Source organism: Eurosta solidaginis, chromosome 4 (assembly GCF_040869045.1).
Source record: "Eurosta solidaginis isolate ZX-2024a chromosome 4, ASM4086904v1, whole genome shotgun sequence".
Lineage (NCBI taxonomy): Eukaryota > Metazoa > Arthropoda > Insecta > Diptera > Tephritidae > Eurosta > Eurosta solidaginis.
In genome coordinates, this window is record NC_090322.1 from 102,319,174 (window position 1) to 102,343,165 (window position 23,992).

At 34.9% G+C, this 23,992-nt stretch overlaps 1 protein-coding gene, 1 long non-coding RNA gene and 1 pseudogene across 9 annotated transcripts in view; 2 read left to right on the forward strand and 1 right to left on the reverse strand.

The window, feature by feature from the left end:
* acj6 (abnormal chemosensory protein 6) overlaps positions 1 to 23,992 on the forward strand; it is a 1,105,866-nt gene that overhangs the window by 590,177 nt on the left and 491,697 nt on the right. The window lies entirely within an intron of this gene.
* LOC137247694 (uncharacterized) lies at positions 2,439 to 4,191 on the forward strand (annotated as a pseudogene).
* LOC137250080 (uncharacterized) lies at positions 6,808 to 7,758 on the reverse strand. Of its 2 annotated transcripts, XR_010952717.1 has the most exons (4): positions 7,691 to 7,758; positions 7,500 to 7,624; positions 7,283 to 7,439; positions 6,808 to 6,907 (listed from the first exon to the last, which is right to left on the reverse strand). It is a non-coding gene; the product is annotated as an uncharacterized lncRNA (long non-coding RNA). The 2 variants fall into 2 exon arrangements; XR_010952716.1 differs by lacking the exon at positions 6,808 to 6,907 and having other exon boundaries at positions 7,115 to 7,439.

The window sequence follows — 23,992 nt, forward strand, 5'->3', positions numbered from 1 at the left end:
CTAAAATTGAACGATTTTATAGCTTCTCTCATACCCCATGCTTGTATGTGTGAGCGAAACTTCCCCAATTATAATTGCCTACATTTAGGAGCATCTCAAATAAGATGTCTGCATATGGTTGTGCTTTGCTTCTCAGCTGCGTGTACCTACATATGTGTAGACATAATGATTGATTCGTTTATGTAGATACAAGTGACTGTCTGCTTTATTGTGGTTGTGACTTTATTTACTTAGCATCAGACTAGGGATGTGAGTATCACTTAGTGTCACTCATAGTCGTCACAATATACTTGGTTTTTTGGTGAGTGCCAATTAATCGGCACTGCTATTGTATTTAATCGATGCCGACATTCAGCATCAAGAAAATTAATTGCTTTTATTTCAAATATTTTCGGTTTATTTATACAAAAATATTACAAACAAATTCTTATGTATAATTTATTTACTATGTTACATATTTACTTCTGATTCTAAGCCTAACAACAGAATGCAGCCAAACGTACTCATACACATTCACATACACATGCATATAGTTGCAAATCGTGAGAACTTGCTGGTGCATATGAATACGCAAACTCAGCATAATTTTAGTTGGTTGCGTTTTGTTTACGCTATCAATGAGCAACTCAAAAGCCAAACGTGCTAAGTGTTTTGAAAGTGTACATGTATTTATGAATGTGTTTATTTTGGCTACACTACAACACCGTTTTCAACAAGAATCACGTTAGGGATTCTATTACATTTAATTGCTTTTGAATTTATGACTTATATTTTTTTTCTTTTGTTTGGGTAATTACTTATGTTACAAAATTTTTTTGTTTTGTTTACTATATTTTCAATTGGCCTATTATATGATTTATGTCATTCAGAATTTTTGTTTGTTTTTATTGTGTTTTTCTTTTGCATACAATAAGAATTTTCTTTGTGTTTACAAAATTTAAGTGTTCTTATTCTACGAGTTTAAGCCTATTTTTATGTATTATGATTTTCTTATTTTTATTGCTTAATGGATAATTACTATTCTGATTTATGTTTTCTACGTTGCTATTTTCTACATTATACGAACTTAATGTAAAATTCTTGTTTTTATAGATATTTACTACTCTAAAGGGCCCCTTATATTTCCTATCTAACTTATGACCTGTTTCATCTCTGACTAATACTAAATCTCCTAAGTTTATTTCTTTATATTGCATTTTCCTGTCATAACTAATTTTTTGTTTTTCCTTAGCCTCTTTTACTAATTTATAAGCTCTATTTTGCGCTATTTGTAACCTATATTTAATTTCTTTGTAGTAAGCCTCATAATTGTATAATGGGCTTACCGTGTTTTCTTGTAAAAATTTGTAAATCTGTGGTTTTTTACCAAATACTAATTCGTATGGACAATAATTATGTACGGTAGATGGGGTAGTATTGTAACAATAGGAAAAATATTTAAGGTATTCATGCCAATCGTATTTGTCAATGGATATGTAGGAACGTACATATTCATTGAATGTTCTATGACTACGTTCAACTATGCCTAAAATTTGATGGTGGTAAAGGCCAAATTAAACTTCCTTAACCCTAACGCCATAGTCGTAACCATACCCATATCCATAACCATCTCTATTGTGATCGATTAATGGTGCCATAACCGTAAACATCTGACCATTGCTGTCATGAGCTGGGAATGTTTTGTTTATAAAATGTGATTGTGCAAAGTGATTGCAAAATTTGATAATTTTTAATCAAAATAAAGTAAAAGAAAACATTTTTAATCAAATTTTTATTAATATTGCAACAAGTTGGGCGCATATCTACATAGTAAAACAATTAGGTAGTGAATAAAGCCCCATATCTACACTTACCTCAATGTAAGTTGTTCACATATTAAAAGTTTAACAAATTTATAAGGATTTCTGTATTCTTACAGATTTAATTAAATGTAGCACTACATATAGGCGGAGATTTATATATATTTCAGTGCAAGGACGTGAATTTAACAGCAAGTATCTTCAAATAAAACACGGAAACTGCCACACAAAACCTTTTGGTACATAGAACCGGCTGCCGTGGGAAGTGCATTAATACTCTATCGTTTGGTCTGATTGTGTTGGTCGGCCAATTGCTTGATCTCGGTATTGAGAGCAATAATTTTCTTATCTCCTGGGTTGGGGTTTCGTCTGCCGGGAATTCCTTGCTATCGCATCTATGAACCGGACTATATATAATGGATAATTAAGAAAGAAGTAAATAAAACATACACATTTATTTATTCCTGTTTAAGCTAACATGAGCAGTGACGAAGAAATTGACAACTTGTTCCTCAGCATAATGGCGTTATATGCTAAAAGAAGGAAATTAAGACAAAAAGACGATGGCATGTCCGCCCCATTAATGCTAATAGGACTCAAGCCGGATATCACCAAAAAACCTTCTTAAGAATTAAGGATATGGACGAAAGCGAGTTTTTTGCACATACAATAATGTCCCTGCCGGTTTATGACACTTTTTTAAAACTAATGGCTCCATCACTGACCAAATTCAAACAACAAATTGGTGTGGAAGAACGTTTATCCATTACACTTCAGTAAAAAATTTCCAGATATTAACATCGTATATTGCATTAATTAGTATGATTTTTAGGTACTTGGCACATGGTATTCCTTTCAAATTGCTTAGAGCCACAAAATTGGAAAGAGCACTGTGACGATGATTGTGTTGGAGACTTGCGAGGCTATCTGGCAAACGCTTTCCCCAATATATTTAAGTGAACCCACAGAGCAGCAATACAAAGATATAACCACTGACTTTTCCCAAATGTGGAACATGCCAAATTGTGTAGGTGTTGATGGAAAGCACGTTGCTATAAAATGCCCTCCGAAGTCAGGATCACTGTTTTTTAATTATACAATTTTTTCCACATCGTCTTGTTGGCAGCATGCGATGCTAAATACAAGTTTACAGCTGTAAGCGCGGAGCTTGTGGAAGTCAAAGCGATGGAGGCAATTTTCGTGCAACAAGGTTTGGGGAAGATCTGTTGGAAAATCGATTTCCACTTCCACCAGATAGTCCTCTTCCATTATCGTCCCAACCCTTTCCGCATTTCTTCGTTGGAGATTGTGCATTTCCCTTAAAAAACAATCTAATGAAACCATATCCGGGAATGAATACGACAAGGGAACAGCGAGTTTTAAATTACAGACTGTCGCGGGCCCGCCGCGCTATAGAAAACGCATTTGGGATTTTGACTGCGCGATGGAGAGTATTGAAAACTACAATGGTGTTGTATCCTGAAAATGCAGAAAAATCGTTCTCGCATGTTTAGTGCTGCATATTTTCACTATGTTCCACGATACTAGTCGGTGGTATTGCCCAGAAAACTACACTGATGGAGAAGGGGCGAGTGCAGAATGGAGGAACGAACTAAGAACTTGTGGAGGTCCGCTGCGGACAGTACACTCATTTCGAAGAAGAGACCGAAATAGTGCATACGAGTATCGGGAATACCTTGCCAACTACTTTATGACCGATGGTGCAGTAGCATTTCAAAATCACATCGAGTAATATGTTTCAGGAGGTAAGAACCCAACTTATATACACTTATCTAGAAGTTATTTTACATTTTGACTACCTCCTTATAGATCATTTCGGCGTAAGGCGGATACACAACAAAACAAAGCAACAACCAATGCTGCTGCACAAATAAGCTTTTCATAAATACGCAAATTTAGTTCATATAAATAAATATATGTAACTTTAAAAATCCGTCACGAACTTTGAAACTTTTTGAGCAGAACTTTTAGAAAATCTATTGTATGCAATTTTGTTTCTTATTCGATTTTGTTATAATAATGTGCAAGTTAGAAAGTGTTACATTTTCATCCACTAATGCATCAAAAAAATCTGTGTTTGAGCTATTACTAAGCAACGGGCAACAAAGCTGCATACTCAAAGATTACCTTAAAATCTATTCTGGCATTTTTGTAAACTTTGAAACTTTTATATACATATACGATTTTTGTTATAGATTATGCTATATTTTAAATGAATATCAATAATAACACATACAGCTGTGAACACAACAATAGCAGTGTGAATTATAAACGCTATTTTTTTCTTTTATTTATTTTCGTTAATTTTAGAAATAACTTCAATGAATTGTATAACCAAACACATGTAAACTAATTTTGAAAACATTTTCGGGAAAATGCGAAAATTCGAAAGGTGTTAAAAAATCTTCATGCAAATTTCAAACATTTATTTAGAGTGTTCATATTTTTTTTTAGTATGAAGTTTTGTAGTCCAATCAATTTTAGTATAACAAAGTGCATGTTTGAAGTCTGTCAAAAATCGCATTGATTTTTGCCAATTTTTTTTCAAAGATTGTTTTAGATTTTCTTCCATATAAATATTTACTCTTTGTATGGAACCAAATCTAAAACACTCTGAAAAAAAATGGCAAAAATCTATGCGATTTTTGAGAGACTTCAAACATGCACTTTGTTATACTTAAATTGATTGAACTACAAAACCTCATACTAAAAAAAATTCTGAAAAATAAATAAAAGTTTGAAATTTGCATGAAAATTTTTTAACACCTTTCGAATTTTCGCATTTTCCCGAAAATGTTTTCGAAATAAATTTACATGTGTTTGGTTATACAATTCATTGAAGTTATTTCTACCATTAACGAAAATAAATAAAAGGAGAAAATAACTGATAAAATACATCAATAATTTTCACTGCTATTTTATTGCTCGCAACTGTACATCAATATATGTTACGAATAAAACTATTTTAACTATTAATATGAGCAGGTGTGTACATATCTACTATTATAAAAATTTAAGTTCTTATGTGTGTTTATTTGTTACATTATCACAATTCAATATTCACCATAATTTTTTATACTCGAATTAACGTATTATTATATTAGGATAGGTCAACTTTCATGTTACATGCAATACAATATATTAGTAAATAAAGAAATTAATGTATCACAATTCGATTTTCAGTCTACATTTTGTACTTTCTTAGGAATCTCAAATATATCTACATACAAAAATAGTAGCAAAAATTATTGCAACATTTTATCGGTTATTTGTTTCTTTTATTTAATTTTATTAATTTTGGAAAAAACTTGAATGTTTTGTATAACGAAAACTATGTAAACCAATTTCAAAAACGTTTTCGAACAAATTAGAAAATTTAAGAAGTTTTTGAAAATCTTCACAAAAATTTCAAACTTTTTACTTGGAATTTAAAAAAAAAAAATTTGGAGTATGGAGTTTATTTAGTAGGTTAATAAATTTTAGTCTAACAAAGTGCAATTTTGAAGTGTGTCAAAAATCAATGCGAATTTTGGCAGACTTCGAAATTGCACTTTGTTAGACTAAAATTCATAAACCTACAAAACTCCATACTAAAAAATTGTCTAAAATATCCAAGTAAAAAGTTTAAAATTTTTATGAAGATTTACAAAAACTTCTTGAATTTTCTAATTTGTTTGAAAACGTTTTTGAAATTGGTTTACATAGTTTTCGTTATACAATACATTCAAATTTTTTCTAAAATTAATAAAATTAAATAAAAGAAAAAAATAACCGATAAAATGTTGCAATAATTTTTACTACTACTTTTGTGAACAAAACTGTACATCTATTTTGTACTTTCATTAGGAATCTCAACTAAACATCCCGTGGCATATTTGCAGTCGCTTTCATATTGACATATTAAATATATGTCATGGGATGTATTCAGATTTCATTACAATTTAAAAGGAAATTAAATAGAAAAATCAGTCAATTTCTTTATAAACTAAAAAGATAGGTTTTGCCATTGAAAGGCTGGCGTTAAAAAGCGTAAAGAGGCAGACATACAAATATGTTTATGAAGTGGATATACAAAAACTTCTTACTTACATATATTTGTATGCCTGCCTTTTTGGTAATTGTTTACTTTAGCTCCAAACTGATAAAACACGACCAGAACTGTTGGCGAGGTGTCGAGTGACGGGTTCTGACCTCGGTATAAATAATCCAATGCGAAAATTAAAAAGTTTATTTCAAGCAAGATATTTTCAAAAACCGGCTTCAAATTTTCATGTGGCTGTATTTTTGATGATTTTGTTGTACACACACACACAATTATGCAGAAATAATTTGGATCGCCTACCCGGCGTTGCATCAGGCTCTCGATTATGGCTCAACCGGGGGTTATTTGTTTTTTTCTGAACACCTTTTGATAGAAGCAAAATGTTTTTTTTCGCCTTCGTATTGATCCCGAGGTCAAGGCCCGCCTTTTGACATCCCTCCCGACATTTTTGGACGTGTTTTAGTTGTTGTGAGCTAAAGTAAACAATTACCCATTTCTTGTCTGCTTTGTAGTGCCAGCCTCTTAGTTTTAAAATTAAAATTATAAAAATGGCAATCACCCTACTGGCTGTCATACAAATATTCCACAATCTCTGCTTCGTCGTTCTCCTCAATCTGAGCTTGCACGACAATCTCAGTGCACCGTTGCATCACCACCGCCTGATTTTTCTTCTTCAAACTTGATATGACGGAGCACGTCATGGAGCCAAATGCACTTATATCGGCACTGTAATTCTCGCAGCGAGCTCTACGCGCACATACATCCCTAAAAGTTTGGACGGCCCCTTATGGCAGCGTCCATTTCATCACGCAAAACTGCCGTTCGTTTTCGTCCGCGAGACGTTGATGGCTCACACTGCGGTTGTGGCATCGGAGACGACTGAGATAAAGCAGGTGACAGCTGCGCTGGAGGAATAGGAGGGGACTGTGTATTTATAGATAGCAGCTCAGGTAAAGTGGGAGTTGCAGGGCGTGACTCGCAAACGGTGGGTGTACCTTTGCCACCTTCAACACTTCTGTTTATATTTTGAAAGCTCTTCCGCATTCTGTTGTAATAGAAAATTCGTTCATAATCAAACATAATTTTTGATTTTTGATGGCCTTGTTTATTTAAAAATGTAGAATTTTGTGAGCTCGATGCCTTGGTTTGAATAAAACACTGTGTTTAGTATTCATACATTTATTTGGTCGATATTTCGACTTCAATCTGAAGTCATTTTCAAGATTGCATGGAAATGCCTGATCGACTGGCATTCCATTGGCATTTCCATGCAATCTTGAAAATGACTTCAGATTGAAGTCGAAATATCGACCAAATAAATGTATTAATACTAACACAGTGTTTTATTCAAAGCAAGGCCTCGAGCTCACAAAATCCTACATTCATAATCAAACATGTTAAGTAATCCTATTATATTTACGGTCGGGGTATAATGTGGGCTCTTAAGAACTGAAGACTCTCTAAGAAAACCCACTGCCTTCCATCAGACGCGCCACTTCCTTAAGTGTTTTTACTGCTTCTTATCTCTTTACTAAAACGCTCTCGTAAATTCCCCCATCCCCTTACTGCTACTGCCACTATTGTGAATAATCATACCTATGTACGCACATATTATAAGATTATTCATTATTACTTACCATCCACATCTAAATTCTCTGCTATGTCCTTCCAAGCGGCACTTTTTTTATTAGCGTCTTGCCTTGTCATAAAGGCATGGGAAATCGCGTACAAATTCAATTAATTTGCAGTCATCCATTATGATCTGCATTAACAATAAACGAAATTAATTTGTCTTTCAAATAAACGATACAATAGAATTTTTAATTACCAAAACAAAAAATCGGCAAACAAAAAAATTATATACACATACACAAAATTGCACAAAAATAGGCGAAGGAACAATCAGCTGTTTGTGGATATGGCAGAAAACCAAAAATCAATTCGTTGGCTATGGTATGGTTATGGCGTTATCGTTATGGTATGGCACCATTAATCGATTACATTGATTTCCATAAGGTAGGTTCGATCAGCTGTTTTATCTGGTTATGGTTTTATGGTTATAAGTCACCATTAATCGGGCCTTAAGGTGTTGAAGTTTTATGGTATTTTTAGAAGTTTGCATAATTCCTCAAATAAGCTATTTTTATATTCGCTTCCCATATCTGTTATAGTAATCTTTATGCTACCATAAACTAGGATAAAATTTTCAAATATCGCTTTGGCTATTGTTTTTACGTGTTTGCTGGGTACTGGTATTGCAACTAAATATTTAGTCAGGTCACATACTATAGTAACTGCATATTCATTTCCATTTTCCGGTCTGGGAATAGGGCCAATCGTATCTATTTGTACTATGTCGAACGCTTTTGTGGCCGTTTCGGTTATAATCATAGGCTCTTTCAAATGTTTAATTATTTTATTTTTATTACAATGAGCGCATTTTTTGATGTATTTTCTGATATCATTTTTCATTCCTTTCCAATAGTATTTTTCTTTAATTTATTTGTCATGCGATTTATTCCTGGGTGGTCATCAAAAGCAGGATCGTCATGAAATTTGTGAAGAATTTCTTTAATTTCTTTGTTATTTGTCACATGCATAACTTCTGGAGTTAATGCTATAATTAAATTTTTGAGAACTTTGGTACCAATTTCTTTAAATGTGTCTACCCGGGTATAATTATTCATAAACAATTTGTCTCCTAAGGACAACTGTATTTTTCTAACTCCTAAATTCATAAGCCTGGTAAAGAATTGACCTAAGTCAATCTTCCCCTCAACAATTAAATTTTTTATATTAATTTCTTTCCTTTTTTGAAACGTAATTTCGGAGGATCCAAAACGAGCTGGACTAGTCTCTTTACTTCACATTTATTTAACGCTTCAAATATTATTGGGTTCTCTTTGTGACTTTTTATTTCTTCATTTTTACTACTGGCATCTTTATTGTTATTATTTTTATTAGTTTCCGATCTAGCCGTAACTTTTAGTATTTTACACGCTTCTACCGATATTTGTTTTAGGTCTTTAATATCTATTCGTGATAATGCGTCGGCTTCATAGTTTTATTTACCTGCGATATACTCCACCTCGAAATCATATTCTTCCAGATCTAATCTGATTCGAGCTAACTTTGATGATGGATTTTTCATCGAAAATAGGAATGTTAAGGGTCTGTGGTCTGTTTTGACCAAAAATTTTCTACCGTAAACGTATGGTCTAAAATATGTTATGGTCCAATGAACGGCCGCTAATTCCTTCTCAATTGTTGCTTTATTAATTTCTGCTTTAGTAAATGATCGTGATGCATAGGCAATTGGCAATTGTTTTCCTTCATACTCTTGGCTTAATACTGCTCCGCAAGCATATCCACTGGCATCAGTTGTTGTACAAAATTGTTTAATGAAATCGGGATATTTTAGGATGTTAGGGCTTATTAACGCAGCTTTCAAATAGTCAAAGGATTTTTTAAAATCCTCTGTCCATTCGAAAACTACATTTTTCTTGCAAAGTCTTGATATTATTCTAGAATATTCTGCAAAATTTGGAATAAATCTTCTGTAATAATTGCAAAATGCGACGAATCTTTTCGCCTCATCCGCGTTTTTAGGTGTTGGGTAATTTTTAACTGTTTCGAATTTACTGGGATCTGGCAAAATTCCTTTGCTTGTGCATTTATGACCAAGGTAAGTTACTTTTGGTTGAAAAATAAACATTTATCCGGATGTAATTTTAAATTATATCTTCTACGCGTTGAGTTCGGTGCTACTTTAAGGCCATACGGTAGTCTTTTAAAACGATAAGTTCCGTTATCTGCTGTAAATGATATGATATCTCTGGACTCCTCGCTGAGTTCAATCTGGTGAAATCCAGACATTAAATCTAAGCATGAAAAGTATTTAGCTCTTCCTAACTGATATAATATGTCATCAATTCTTGGTAAAGGGAATTTATCTGCAGTTAGTTTTATATACTCAGTTGAGCAGAGCTCACAGAGTATATTAACTTTGATTGGATAACGGTTGGTTGTACAGGTATAAAGGAATCGAGATAGATATAGACTTCCATATATCAAAATCATCAGTATCGAAAAAAATTCAATTGAGCCATGTCCGCCCGTCCGTCTGTCTGTCCGTTAACACGATAACTTGAGTAAATTTTGAGGCATCTTGATGAAATTTGGTATGTAGGTTTCTGGGCACTCATCTCAGATCGCTATTTAAAATGAACGATATCGGACAATAACCACGCCCACTTTTTCGATATCGAAAATTTCGAAAAATCGAAAAAGTGCGATAATTCCTTACCAAATAAGGATAAAGCGATGAAACTTGGTAGGTGAGTTGAACTTATGACGCAGAATAGAAAACTAGTAAAATTTTGGACAATGGGCGTGGCGCCGCCCAATTTTAAAAGAAGGTAATTTAGAAGTTTTGCAAGCTGTAATTTGGCAGTCGTTGAAGATATCATGATGAAATTTGGCAGGAACGATACACTTATTACTATATGTATGTTTAATAAAAATTAGCAAAGTCGAGAACGACCACGCCAACTTTTTAAAAAAATTTTCTTTTTAATTCAAATTTTAAAAGAAAAGTTAATATCTTTACAGTATATAAGTAAATTAAGTCAACATTCAACTCCAGTAATGATATGCTGCAACAAAATACAAAAATAAAAGAAAATTTCAGAATGGGCGTGGCTCCGCCCTTTTTCATTTAATTTGTCTAGGATATTTTTAATGCCATAAGTCGAACAAAAATTTACCAATCCTTCTTAAATTTGGTAGAGGCTTAGATTCTAGGACGATAACTGTTTTCTGTGAAAAAGGGCGAAATCGGTTGTAGCCACGTCCAGTTTTTATACACAGTCAACCGTCTGTCCTTCCGCTAGGCCGTTAACACGATAACTTGAGCAAAAATCGATATATCTTTACTAAGCTCAGTTGACGTACTTATCTGAACTCACTTTGTATTGGTGTAAAAATGGCCGAAATCCGACTATGACCACGCCCACTTTTTCGATATCGAAAATTACGAAAAATGAAAAAAATGCCATAATTATATACCAAATACGAAAAAAGGGATGAAACATGGTAATTGTATTGGTCTAATGACGCAAAATATAACTTTAGAAAAAAACTTGGTAAAATGGGTGTGACACCTACCATATTAAGTAGAAGAAAATGAAAAAGTTTTGCAGGGCGAAATCAAAAGCCCTTGGAATCTTGGAAGGAATACTGTTCGTGGTATTACATATACAAATAAATTAGCGGTACCCGACAGATGATGTTCTGGATCACCCTGGTCCACATTTTGGTCGATATCTCGAAAACGCCTTCACATATACAACTAAGGGCCACTCCCTTTTAAAACCCTCATTAATACCTTTAATTTGATACCCATATCGTACAAACACATTCTAGAGTCACCCCTGGTCCACGTTTATGGCGATATCTCGAAAAGGCGTCCACATATAGAACTAAGGCCCACTCCTTTTTAAAATACTCATTAATACCTTTCATTTGATACCCATATCGTACAAACAAATTCTAGAGTCGCCCCTGGTCCACCTTTATGGCGATATTTTGAAAAGGCGTCCACCCTAAGAACTAAGGCCCACGCCCTTTTAAAATACTCATTAACACCTTTCATTTGATACCCATATCGTACAAACAAATTCTAGAGTCACCCCTGGTCCACGTTTATGGCGATATCTCGAAAAGGCATCCACCTATAGAACTAAGGCCTACGCCCTTTTAAAATACTCATTAACACCTTTCATTTGATACCCATATAGTACAAACAAATTCTAGAGTCACCCCTGGTCCACGTTTATGGCGATATCTCGAAAAGGCGTCCACATGTAGAACTAAGGCCCACTCCTTTTTAAAATACTCATTAACACCTTTTATTTGATACCCATATCGTACAAACAAATTCTAGAGTCACCCCTGGTCCACCTTTATGGCGATATTTCGAAAAGGCGTCCACCCTAAGAACTAAGGCGCACGCCCTTTTAAAATACTCATTAACACCTTTCATTTGATACCCATATAGTACAAACAAATTCTAGAGTCAACCCTGGTCCACTTTTATAACGATATTCCGAAAAGGCGTCCACATATAGAACTAAGGCCCACTCCCTTTCAAAATACTCATTAACACCTTTCATTTGATACCCATATAGTACAAACAAATTCTAGAGTCACCCCTGGTCCACCTTTATGGCGATATTTCGAAAAGGCGTTCACCTATAGAACTAAGGGCCACGCCCTTTTAAAATACTTATTAACACCTTTCATTTGATACCCATATCGTACAAACAAATTCTAGACTCACCCCTGGTCCACCTTTATGGCGATATCTCGAAAAGGCGTCCACCTATGGAACTAAGGCCCACGCCCTTTTAAAATACACATTAACACCTTTCATTTGATACCCATATTGTACAAACGCATTCTAGAGTCACCCCTGGTCCACTTTTATAACGATATTCCGAAAAGGCGTCCACCTATAGAACTAAGGCCCACTCCGTTTTAAAACACTTATTAACACCTTTCGTTTGATACCCATATTGTACAAACGCATTCTAAAGTCAACCCTGGTCCACTTTTATAACGATATTCCGAAAAGGCGTCCACCTATAGAACTAAGGCCCACTCTCTTTTAAAACACTTATTAACACCTTTCGTTTTATACCCATATTGTACAAACGCATTCTAGAGTCAACCCTGGTCCACTTTTATAACGATATTCCGAAAAGGCGTCCACCTATAGAACTAAGGCCCATTCCCTTTCAAAATACTCATTAACACCTTTCATTTGATACCCATATAGTACAAACAAATTCTAGAGTCACCCCTGGTCCACCTTTATGGCGATATCTCGAAAAGGCGTCCACCTATAGAACTAAGGCCCACGCCCTTTTAAAATACACATTAACACCTTTTATTTGATACCCATATTGTACAAACGCATTCTAGAGTCACCCCTGGTCCACTGTTATAACGATATTCCGAAAAGGCGTCCACCTATAGAACTAAGGCCCACTCCCTTTCATAATACTCATTAACACCTTTCATTTGATACCCGTATAGTACAAACAAATTCTAGAGTCACCCCTGATCCATCTTTATGGCGATATCTAGAAACGGCATCCATCTATAGAACTTAGGCCCACGCCCTTTTAAAATACTCATTAATACCTTTCATTTGATACCCATATCGTACAAAATAAATTCTAGAGTCACCCCTGGTCCACCTTTATGGCGATATCTCGAAACGGCGTCCATCTATAGAACTTAGGCCCACGCCCTTTTAAAATACTCATTAATACCATTCATTTGATACCCATATCGAACAAAATAAATTCTAGAGTCACCCCTGGTCCACCTTTATGGCGATATCTCGAAAAGGCGTCCACCTATAGAACTGAGGCCCGCTCCCTTTTAAAATTATCATTAACACATTTCATTTGATACCCATATCGTACAAACAAATTTAGAGTCAGGCCTGGTCCACCTTTATGGCGATATCCCTAAATGGCGTCCATCTATAGAACTATGGTCCACTTCCTCTTCAAATACTCTTTAGTACCTTCCATTTGATACACATGTCATACAAACACATTCCAGGGTTACCCTAGGTTCTTTTTACAACATGGTGATTTTCCCGTACTTTGTCTCCACAGCTCTCAACTGAGTATGTAATGTTCGGTTACACCCGAACTTAGCCTTCCTTACTTGTTATTTACTTTTCTGTAATCTACAACCATTCTCCATTTTTTTCTTGGCTATTCGGGAGTGATTTTTTCGGAACTAATAAAATTGGACTATTGAATTCGGAAATTGAAGTTTCTATTATGTCATCTTTAATGAATTTGTTTACTTGTTTATTAATTTCACTCTTACGAGGTTCTGGTATTCTATAATTTTTTACGTAGACTGGGTTATTGTCTTTCATATGAAGTTTTTGTTTGTAAAAATTATTAGTGATAATTGGTTCTGTTTCCAATGAAAAAATGTCAATGAATTCTGTACATAATGCATTAAGTGATTTATTTGCAAAGTTTGGAAAATTTTTATTTAGCCTTTCTAATTTTTCTTTATTGTTGGCCTCATTTTCGAGTTTGGTATTTTTAACTATTGTACCGTCATTCAAATTTTCTGTACGAATATTAAAATCTTGAAGTGTTGCATGTTTATCTGTTGTGTTTATAATTCTAAGAAATGTTTGTTGTGAATTTGCTAGTGTGTTTGCAATAAAAATACCGTCAGACAATTCTTGTTGTGATTAGTAAATCTGAATTGTTATTATACTCAGTTGAGCAGAGCTCACAGAGTATATTAACTTTGATTGGAAAACGGTTGGTTGTACAGGTATAAAGGAACCGAGGTAGATATAGACTTGCATATATCAAAATCATCAGTATCGAAAACAAATTTGATAGAGCCATGTCCGTCCGTCCGTCCGTTAACACGATAACTTGAGTAAATTTTGAGGTATCTTGACGAAATTTGGTATGTAGGTTCCTGGGTACTCATCTCAGATCGCTAATTAAAACGAACGATATCGGACTATAACCACGCCCACTTTTTCGATATCGAAAATTTCGAAAAATCGAAAAATTGCGATAATTCATTACCATACTACATGTATGATTAATAAAAATTAGCTAAATCGAAGAACCACCACGCCCACTTTTAAAAAAAATTTTTTTTAAAGTGAAATTTTTACAAAAAATTTTATATCTTTACAGAATATAAGGAAATTATGTCAACATTCAACTCCAGTAATGATATGGTGCAACAAAATACAAAATTAAAGGAAAATTTCAAAATGGGCGTGGTTCCGCTCTTTTTCATTTGATTTGTCTTGGATACATTTAATGCCATAAGTCGAACAAAAATTTACCAATCCTTGTGAAATTTGGTAGCAGCTTAGATTCTAGAACAATAACTGTTTTCTGTGAAAAAGGGCGAAATCGGTTGAAGCCACGCCCAGTTTTTATACACAGTCGTCCGTCTGTCCTTCCACTCGGCCATTAACACGATAACTTGAGCAAAAATCGATATCTCTTTACTAAATTCAGTTCACATAATTATCTGAACTCACTTTCTATTGGTATAAAAAATAGCCGAAATCCGACTATGACCACGCCCACTTTTTCGATATCGAAAATTACGAAAAATGAAAAAAATGCCATAATTCTATACCAAATACGAAACAAGGGTTGAAAAATGGTAATTGGATTGGTTTATTGACGCAAAATATAACTTTAGAAAAAAAATTTGTAAACTGGGTGTGACACCTACCATATTAAGTAGAAGAAAATGAAAAATTTCTGCAGGGCGAAACCAAAAGCCCTTGGAATCATGGCAGGAATACTGTTCGTGGTATTACATATATAAATAAATTAGCGGTACCCGACAGATGATGTTCTGGGTCACCCTGGTCCACATTTTGGTCGATATCTCGAAAACGCCTTCACGTATAACACTACCACCACTCCCTTTTAAAATTGTTATTAATACCTTTAATTTGACACCCATATTGTACAAACACATTATAAAGTCACCCCTGGTCCACCTTTATGGCGATATATCGAAAAGATTTCCACCTATAGAACTAAGGCCCACTCCCTTTTAAAATACTCATTATCACCTTTCGTTTGATACCCATAATGTACAAACGCATTCTAGAGTCAACACTGGTCCACCTTTATAACGATATCCCGAAAAGGCATCCACCTATAGAATTAAGGCCCGCTCCCTTTTAAAATACTCGTTAACACCTTTCATTTGATACCCATATCGTAAACAAATTCTAAAGTCACCCCTGGTCAACCTTTATGGCGATATCTGGAAAAGGCGTCCACCTAGAGAACTAAGGCCCACTCCCTTTTAAAATACTCATTAACACCTTTCATTTGATACCCATATCGTACAAACTAATTCCAGAGTCACCTCTGGTCCACCTTTATAACGATATCCCGAAAAGGCGTCCACCTATAAAACTAAGGCCCACTCCCTTTTAAAATACCCATTAACACTTTTCATTTGATACCCATATCGTACAAACAAATTCTAGAGTCACCCCTGGTCCACCTTTATAATACAAACGCATTCTAGAGTCAACCCTGGTCCACCTTTATAACGATATCCCGGAAAGGTGTCCACCTATATAATTAAGGCCCACTCCCTTTTAAAATACTCGTTAACAAATTTCATTTGATACCCATATCGTAAACAAATTCTAAAGTCACCCCAGGTCCACCTTTATGGCGATATCTCGAAAAGGCGTCCACCTAGAGAACTAACGCCCACTCCCTTTTAAAATACTCATTAACACCTTTCTTTTGATACCCATATCGTACAAACAAATTCTAGAGTCACCCCTGGTCCACCTTTATAACGATATCCCGAAAAGGCGTCCACCTATAGAACTAAGGCCACTCCCTTTTAAAATACTCAATAACACCTTTCAATTTATACCCATATCGTACAAACAAATTCTAGAGTCACCCCTGGTCCACCTTTATGGCAATATCTCGAAAAGGTGTCCACCCATAGAACTAAGGCCCACTCCCTTTTAAAATACTCATTAACACCTTTCATTTGATACCCATATCGTACAAACTAATTCTAGAGTCATCTCTGGTCCACCTTTATAACGGTATCCCGAAAAGGCGTCCACCTATAGAACTAAGGCCCACTCCCTTTTAAAATACTCATTAACACCTTTCATTTGATACCCATATCGTACAAACTAATTCTAGAATCACCCCTGCTCCACCTTTGTGGCAATATCTCGAAATGGCGTCCACCCATAGAACTAAGGCCCACTCCCTTTTAAAATACTCATTAACACCTTTTATTTGATACCCATATCGTACAAACCAGGCATGCTTATCCAACGAACCGATATCATTTCGTTAAGATAATTAACGTTAATAAACAAAACAAAGTCATTTCGTTTCGTTTATTAACGTTAAGAACGTCAAATTAACGAATTGGTTTTGTTTCGTTTTCTGCCATATCAAAAGGAAATCAAACCGTTTATGTTGATTATTAATTTCAAACTATGCTGGCAAAGCTGATTGATGGCGGAATCATTAAAGGTGAAAGCATTAGCCAAGCTGATTGCAACTTTTCTCAGGAATTTTGACAGTACGAACATGTTTCAGAGTATTTTTGACATTACCACCAACGAACTACACAAACAAATTACATGGAGTTTGTGTGTGTATGTCCGCTCGCTGTTACCACCTTACGGCTTCACCATGGCTATAACATTGCCAGTACAATTCAAACATAAAGTATCACGTTTTTGTTAACGTTTTTAACGTTAACGAAAGCTTTTCTTTTCGGTTAAAAACGAGATACAATTTATCTTGATAATTTCTTTATCGATAATATTTCGAAGTGTTTCAACGGAAACGGTGGAAATTTTTTGATAAACGATTACCTTAACGTTAAGGTGCATCCCTGGTACAAACTAATTCTAGAGTCTCCTCTGGTCCACCTTTAAAACGATATCCCGAAAAGGCGTCCACCTATAGAACTAAGGCCTACTCCCTTTTAAAATACTCATTAACACCTTTCATTTGATACCCATATCGTACAAACAAATTCTAGAGCCACCCCTGGTCCACCTTTATGGCAATATCTCGAAAAGGCGTCAACCCATAGAACTAAGGCCCACTCCCTTTTAAAACACTCATTAACACCTTTCGTTTGATACCCTTATTGTACAAACGCATTCTAGAGTCACGCCTGGTCCACCTATATAACGACATCCCGAAAAGGCGTCCACCTATAGAACTAAGGCCCAATCCCTTTTAAAATACTCATTAACACTTTTACTTGATACCCATATCGTACAACCAATTCCAGAGTCATCCCTGGTCCACCTCTATGGCGATATCTCGAAAAGGCGTCCACCTATCGAACTAAGCCCCACTCCCTTTTAAAATACTCATTAACACCGTTCATTTGATACCCATATCGTACAAACAAATTCTAGAGTGACCCCTGGTCCACCTTTACGGCGAAATCTCGAAAAGGCTTCCACCTATAGAACTAAGGCCCACTCCCTTTTAAAATACTCATTAACACCTTTCATTTCATACCCATATCGTACAAACAAATTCTAGAGTCACCCCTGGTCCACCTTTATGGCGATATCTCGAAAAGCCGTCCACCTATAGAACTAGGGCCCACTCCCTTTTAAAATACTCATTAATACCTTTCATTTGATACCCATATCGTACAAACAAATTCTAGAGTCACCCCTGGTCCACCTTTATGGCGATATCTCGAAAAGGCGTCCGCCTATAGAACTAAGGACAACGCCCTTTTAAAAAACTCATTAAAACCTTTCTTTTGATACCCATATCGTACAAACAAATTCTAGAGTCACCCCTGGTCTACCTTTATGGCGATATCTCGAAAAGGCGTCCGCCTATAGAACTAAGGCCAACGCCCTTTTAAAAAACTCATTAACACCTTTCTTTTGATACCCAAATCGTACAAACAAATTCTAGAGGTAGCCCTGGTCCAACTTTATGGCGATATCTCGAGAAGGTGTCCACCTATAGAACTATGGCCCACTCCCTCTTAAAATACTCTTTAATACCTTCCATTTGATACGCATGTTATACAAACACATTCCAGGGTTACCCTAGGTTCATTTTCCTACATGGTGATTTTCCCTTATTTTGTCTCCATAGCTCTCAACTGAGTATGTAATGTTCGGTTACACCCGAACTTAGCCTTCCTTACTTGTTTTTAATTTGAATTTGTCTAAGTACTTCTGATCTTGCGGGAATTGAAATACTATTGATTATTGGTTTGTTAGTCATCTAAATTATTATGTTTTATGGATAATCATATGGTCTTAGTATTAGAGTGTCACCTTCTGTTTGATAATCCAAAATGCAATTATATTTTTTAATGAAATCTAATCCTAATATTCCATCGCATGGAATTGAGAAATTGTCTTCTACTACATGAAATTTGTGTCTAATTAATAGGTAATCATCCCCTAAATCAGCTTTAACAGTACCAATAGTGCTTGTTATACCTTGACCAATTCCTCTTACATCTGTTTTTTGAGAATTATTTATCGTGACATTACTGTCAATTTGACCTTTTTATTATCCGCTCCCGTATCGATTAGGAGGGTTGATATGGAATCATTCAGAGTTGTTCTGGAAGATATGTAGCTGTTAAGGTGTAGATTGAAAATATATAATTTGTTATTTATTGAGGTGGAGTTTGCTGGTTTTCCTGCTGTGTAAAATTTCGGACATTTCTGGTGTTATTGCGGGTATTTCCTCGCGATCCGAAATTTCGACCAGACCTTTGGTTATTTTGTCTGTTATTATTATTATTGTTATAGGTATTGAAAGAGCCTCTATAATTTCCTCTATAATTATTGTTTTGGTAACTCTTCCTCGGAGATTGGAATTTTGTTGGCGAATATGTAGCAGTGAATTTGTATTTCCAGTTGCTTCTGTGCAACTGTTAGTAAATTTTAATATGGCTTCGTTCATTGTTGTGAACGTTCCAGCTTGCATAATTGTTTTTACTTTATCGTTGGAGCAGTTTTTACACATAGCTTTCACAACTGATTGTGTAGCATACTTGGTTGCAAACTCTGGTGTTAGTCCGTCAGATATGTGTGCTCCTTCCAACGATTTTGTGAGCTTTTCAGTCTCAGCAGTGTATTGATTTGCAGTTTTACTGCACTGTTGGATATTCAGGAGTTTTGCTGCTAAAACTTCAACTGATTCACCTTTAATTGCTGTTTTTAATTTTTTTTATTGCCTCAATTGAGCTTTCAGTGCTTATTAGGTTTCTGGCTGTTCCTTTCAGCTTGTTTTTTATCATCGAAACCGCTACAGCTTCATGGGTATCCTTAATATTTTCTAAGATATCCAAAGCATCTAAAAAGCTATTCAAGTTTTCAACTTTACTATCGAATTCTGGCAAAACTGAAACAGTCTTTAAAAAATCAACTATTGTTTGTGCCATTTTGTTGCTTTCATTTTGTGAGTTTTTATCAAAAATTTCAATTTTTGCGGTTTCCCCTAAATTTGGTTGAGTTTCAGGCAATAAGCTAGCAAAATTTATTTCTATATCCCCTTCAAATGACGTTGGGACTAATGCCTCAATATTATATCTACCTAATGAGGATACCTAATAAGTAATATTTATGAAGTTTTTAGCTATATATGTAAGTACTTTGTCATTTATAGTATTTCTTTTTATTTAATATAGTATTTTTTTTAATTTTAAATAGTTATTCTCTGGTCTTTACTTTAACTAGGGATTTTAGCAATTATATCTTGTGATTATTATACGCCCCACAAGCATTTATAATTATATTTAAAGGAAATGACATTTCCACTGCTTTTTAATTAGCATTTAATATCATTAACTATTTTCTTATTTGAATTTGTTACTTTTTTATATTGTAATACTTGGAAAATTGTACATATTTATAAGAAAATAAAGAATATACAATAAAATACAATACTAATTTATCCCTAACACCGGAAAAAATTTGTTGTGCTTCTAGTTGATAGCTGGCAGTTAATTTGCTATGTACTTTTCGTATAGCTTTGCCTATATTATTCAATGACTGTAATATTGTCGTGAGGTGTTTTAAAATAGTTATTCTTTGTATGCTAATATTTTTATTAATACATTTATAAGCTTTTTCTGTTAAAATTTTTTCTTCTACAAGCTTGTTCAGAATGGTTTCCCATTTCTCCATTGGGGTAATATTTGTCCTTTAGAATTAGACTTTGTCTAGACCATCTGCTCTGCTCATGTATCTTTTCTTTAAGAATTTATTGTGAGTTGAGTATAATTTTAGAAATAAGTTGACGCAAGTGCAGACTGTCAAAATTATCTATAAGATCTTGGTAATGTCTAGTGCCTCACTTTGGTCAATTACTTGAATGGAATTGATTATATTCGCATTAGGCTCTTCTAGTTTTGATTCTTTTCTTCCCATTGTTAAAAAAAATGATATATTCAAAAATTTTGTTATATATATTTTTTTTTTATTTTTTTTTTTATTTATAATTTGTACATTGACATCATGCCTTTGGTCTCTTCGACTCACGTGGTAGGATTAGTAACATCCTCCATATTTGGTTTCCTAGTCATACCAATATGTTTCCAAAATGTTTTCAATCATTTTAATTCCTTTTCTAAATCTATTGTTTCTATTTTATTCTCAAGCCTAGTGATTCGGTTTTTGATCGGCATTTAACCTTAAAAAAAAATCTTTTATACTTCTTTTAATTTTTTAGACGAATCATTTCCTCTGTGTTTGTTGTTAAATACATTTTTTATACAATATGGCTACAGCCTTTCTTATGTTAAACCTTTTTCATTCTTTAAACCTTGTCATTCATTTGAAAAAGGTTAGAAGGAGGAAAACAAAATTTCTTAATTTTATTAGCAAAAATCTACTTTTTGCCCGTAAACTGGCAGCCGTTAGGTTGCCAAATGCTTTTAAAATAAACTACTTAAATAATTAGATACATAATCTGCTATCTCATTTTGTCTTCTTGATGTGTGTATGCAGCCCAAGGTCTATTCCACTCCTCTATGCCTTACGCTTCAATTCCATGTGTTCATATATTTGCTTATCACGAATAATAGTCTGTTGCACGTGTGAAAGTTTATTTTAAATTATGTTCGTTGGGATCATCACCTGGCAGTTTAACATGCATCCAATACAGGAAATTAATTGCATAGGCAAGATGCTTATCCAGTTTAAATGTTTCCTTGTCGATAATTCCTCGAAACCCTTTAGTTATACCGCCGTACTAATTTTTATATTTTGTCCTGCTTCAGGTTTTGCAGGATCCTTTTCAAAAAATTTTAAGGATTTTTAGAGGAAATCTGCCTATATTTCAAGCAACTGACGAGGGTAGCTGCCTATTTAATTCAGCAGTTCTAAGGATGACAAGGAGACTTCCTGTCTATTTTCAGCAGTATGGCAGGATCGCCATGTAGGATGGGAAAATTAATATATTTGGTTTTTTGGTGAGTGCCAATTAATCGGCACTGCTATTGTATTTAAACGATGCCGACATTCAGTATCAAGAAAATGAATTGCCTTTATTTCAAATATTTTCGCTCTATTTATACAAAAATATTACACACAAATTCTTATGTATAATTTATTTACTATGTTACATATTTACTTCTGATTCTAAGCCTAACAACAGAATGCAGCCACACGTACTCATGCATATATAAAAGGGGCGTGGCACCTCCCATGCAAAATGAATGTTTGGTACTACATAACTCTGAGAACATTGAAATTGAGTACGGAGTTATATGAGGTCAATCCCTACCACCCCAATAAAATGTGGCGTAGGGGAGAAGGAGGCGTGGCACCTCCCATATAAATGGAACGTATCATACTGCATATCTCTGGAGGTAGTAATAGTAGGATAATGAGAATTGGTAAGGAGCTATATGAGCTTAAGTCATAACACCTCCAGTAAACTGTGGAATTGGGGAAAAGTAAAGAGTTAAATTGGATCAATCCCTAACACCACTAAGAAAATAAGGTTGAGTAAGAAGGGGCACCTCCCACACAAATGGAATAATGAAAATTGGTAAGGAGTTATATGACGTTAAGTCCGAACAGCACCAGCAATATATGGAATTGAAAAAAAAAACAAATGGGACTTTGAGAACTATGGCTGCCTTAAAAACTTAGGTTATTTCAACACGTAAAGTTCGATTGCAGAGTTCGGTTTGGCTGTTGTTTCTTTGGTATTCTTTTATGTTATGTTGTTGTTGTTTTTGTTGTAGCGATTAGGTTACTCCCCGAAGGCTTTGGGGAGTGTTATCGATGTGATGGTCCTTTGTCGGATACAGACCATCTCGGGAACGATTTATATGGCCACATTAAACCTTCAGGCCATCCCTCCCTCCCCACCACCAAGTTCCATGAGGAGCTTGGGGTCGCCAGAGCCTCGTCTGTTAGTGAAACGGGATCCGCCGCTCGAAGGTGAGGTTGACAATTGGGTTGGAGAAGCTATATATTGCGCTACACAACCCCTTGAATCCCCTTTTATGTTATCTTTAGGGTCGGTATTTTTGGATACGCCTGGAGGAACCGGAAAAAACATTTCTGTTTAATTTGATATTAATTGATGTAAGAGCAAAAAGAGCAATCGCTATGGCAGTTGCTTTCTCAGATACCGTGGATACCACTTGTGCGGAGGACGTACAACTCCGCATTTAATTGACCACTGTCTGTAAACATCTGATACACCGATGTGCAACATAAGTAAACGGTCAGGCCTAAGTGAGGGGGTGCGATGTGTGCACCATGACTCATAAACAATCGCGGCTAGTTTTAGACCGAACCCTTAAGAACTTAAGGTGTAATGATCATCCCAAAGAGGGTGCTTTCCTGTTACTTGCTGGAACAGCCAAAGTTGAAGTAAATGCATGCTTTTTCGTCTATAGAGAACTTTACGTACAACAATTTACTCTCTTTAGAAATATGAGAGGGCATTTTGGCGGAAACACTTCAGCAGCAGCTTTTGCTAAACAGCTTCCTGAAATTAATTATGGCAAAATTCCTATTTCTTTACTAACAGATTTGATTTCTATTCCTGCAAATTTTTGAAAAATTATGACATCACCTGAAGCTTTAATATCTAATGTTTCTTCCAAATATTGAATCTATCTTTACAAACTATAAATTGCTTTGAGAAAAGGCATTTTAGGCACCTTAAAATGAGGATGTTAATATCACTAGAACCAACACAACTTATCACTCGATTAACACAGTCGTGGAAGCTGTGCATATCCGATCGAGTTCATTAGCTCTTTTGAGCCATCAGAAATTTCTCCTCATCGATTGATCCTTAAAAAGGGCCCGTAGTATCAAAATATTTATGCTTCGTATTTCGATTCTCCACGCTTATGTAGTTGGACAAGGCTTTTCATCACAAAACTTTTACGATTGACATTAAAGCACTTCATTTTATCGGAAAATTTGTCTTTTCAATTTTAAAAGCCTTAAATTTCCTATCCCTATCAATGAAGCTCAAGGACGATCATCTGCTGCGCATCAAGAGAT